General features: G+C 46.7%; 1 protein-coding gene across 1 annotated transcript in view; it reads right to left on the reverse strand.

Moving 5' to 3' along the window:
• Positions 1-2,500, reverse strand: part of eya1 (EYA transcriptional coactivator and phosphatase 1) — a 49,628-nt gene that overhangs the window by 30,665 nt on the left and 16,463 nt on the right.

Here is a 2,500-nt window from a genome sequence, read left to right on the forward strand (position 1 = left end):
TTGAATATGTTGCAGAAAATAGCTTTAGAGCCTGATAAACCACTACCTAATTCAATACCTAAGTTCACCAAAATAATAAAAAAAAATCACCCCATTGTTAATCAGCACGCAAAATGTAACAAATATTTTTCAAATGCACAGAAACTATCCCTATAAAGTGACCTAAATGTCTTAAATCACGAAGAAACTGGACTTTATATAAAAATATTTGTGTATACATTCTGCCTTTTTCTTTCAACCTCAGAGTTGTGGAGTTTGCAGGCAGGTTAAGTAGTCCTCTGTCCTCTCTCTGAAGTTACAGTGCTACAAAAGGCACCTGAATGGACTTCACAGGAGTACTGCGGGGCCTTTCTCTGACTTCTCTCCTGCTCTCCCTCTGTTATCGGAAAGCCAGCCCGGCATGAAAACGCACCAGAGATGAATTTACTGTGCCTTAAATGAGAGCGCAATTACACCTTTGTTCACGGAAACAAACGGAGTGAGAGGCCTTTCATCCTGCCGGTCATCACTTCCATCACGGGTGGCCCCCCCAGACCGTGACAAACCTAAAGCAGCTTTTCAGACCAAGGCCCTCAGTGTGTGTGTGTGTGTGTGTGTGTGTGTGTGTGTGTGTGTGTGTGTGTGTGTGTAAAGACTGCCTGAAAAGTTTCTGATTAAAGGTATTTTAAGGTTGTTTATTTAAGTAGCTCTTCACCAAAGCGATATTCAATGCAGGAGCAGTGAAGGGTTTTTAAGCTGCTAGCAGTTGTTTATTTTATCCCGCACATAAATGGATGCCACTGCCTCCCCATTGAACAACAAATTAGCTAAATCCGCAGTTCAAAAAGTCATAAAAAAGCGCGCGCTCGCTCGGCGGGACAGCCGTCCACCCCGAGGAGAGAGCCAGGGCCCACATGAAAAGCCATCGAGAGACTCCCGCCAGCCCTTGAAGAGCGAGCCCCTGCTGGGAGAAGCCTTGCCTTTCCCGAGGGGCACTCAACCCTCAACCCTTTCAGTCACCCTCCTTCAACCCCCCCAGCCCCCAGCCCCCGACCTCCAACCCCCAAACACCCCCCCCCCCACTTGGCTAACCGCTCCAGTTAGCTCCCTCTGGCCCAGAAGAAAGGGGGTCCCCTGCCTTATGGCTCACCAATTGGGAGTCCATTTGCTCTGCTTGATCAGTCCCCTAGCCATGGGCTATGTCTATCATCAGTGCACAATATTTGTAGCAGAAGTTTGTATGCCTCTCCTGGGAGAAGGCTATCAAGTCCAGATGGGCTTCTTTTTAAAAAGGCAGACGGACGGCCCTGGCCATCCAGGCAGTCTGCAGACTGAAGGGAACTCAATTACCCCCCCAATTAGCGTCTGTTCAGACCAGAAAAAAAATCACCGGGACAAGCTCCTTGGCTGTAAATCTTGCTGGCCATTTTTTTTTTTTGCTCAACTTGTGGGAAAGTAATTAAGTTACAACAATACAGTTTTTCATTGTAAAAATAAAGATTAAGTCCTGGAGTTATTTTGTGGGGAATTCAGTACATATTTAACTTTGGATGCATATTTTGTGCCTGGTACTGGTGGCAAACCCAAACAGACAGTAGTCTGATAATCTGAAGCATTATATAATTAAGTTCAATTATGTTGAATGAACACTTAATCTACTTTTGCCACAATTACCTCAAGCTGTCATTGTTATTCTCCACCATAAGCTCTCTTAAAGTGGATATTATTGCCACAGCATTATGGTCAGATATAATTTATCCCTGGATTATTTGTTTCTTTCTATCAAGAATCTGGAAACCCTGACCAGAGTCGCACATTGCAATTAGACATGAAAGGAAAAGTGTGAAGACATTAATCTAATTGTATTCCCTTCGACAGCTGGGAACAGACTGGCCACCCTGCAGTGGTGTGGACCTGGGGGGTGTATCAAATGTATCAAATGGTGAAGCCAGTGAGCTCGGGGGGGGGGGGGGGGGGGGGGTGGTCTGGCTGGACCAAGCAACCAGCCTGTCCTGGGTTTCCCCCTTCCTTGCCAGACAGGCCTGGCTCAAATCAATATCTGGGTGAAAGCAATGTGGTGGAGGCCCTCTGGTCATTTGTCGAGTTTTGTCGAGTGACATTGCAGTCGATCACAAACATGTCTCTAAGTGTGAGTGCCGTGTCATCAAGGAGGAGGAAGATGAGAAGTGCGGGGTCATCAAGGAGGAGGAAGATGAGGAAGAGTAAGGGTGCTGTTGCTGCTTGACTGAACCCGAATCAGAATCACTAAATCAGAATCAGAATCAGAATCAGAATCACTAAATCACGATCAGAAAGAGATGTTAGACAACTGGCTGCAATATGACCGTGCCATTGAGAGCTGAACTCGAGGAAGTAACACTTTCACGCGGTCGGGGCATTTCAACACAAGCCGGGGATGGCATAGTTTGGCTAAGAGGCGTGGAGCCCAAGGTCTCCGCAGACAGTCCCTCAGCCTGACCCATCTGCCTCCACCACAGCATATTATTTACTGTCAGAGAGA

The sequence above is a fragment of the Alosa sapidissima genome, chromosome 17, assembly GCF_018492685.1.
Source record: "Alosa sapidissima isolate fAloSap1 chromosome 17, fAloSap1.pri, whole genome shotgun sequence".
In the NCBI taxonomy this organism is placed as follows: domain Eukaryota; kingdom Metazoa; phylum Chordata; class Actinopteri; order Clupeiformes; family Clupeidae; genus Alosa; species Alosa sapidissima.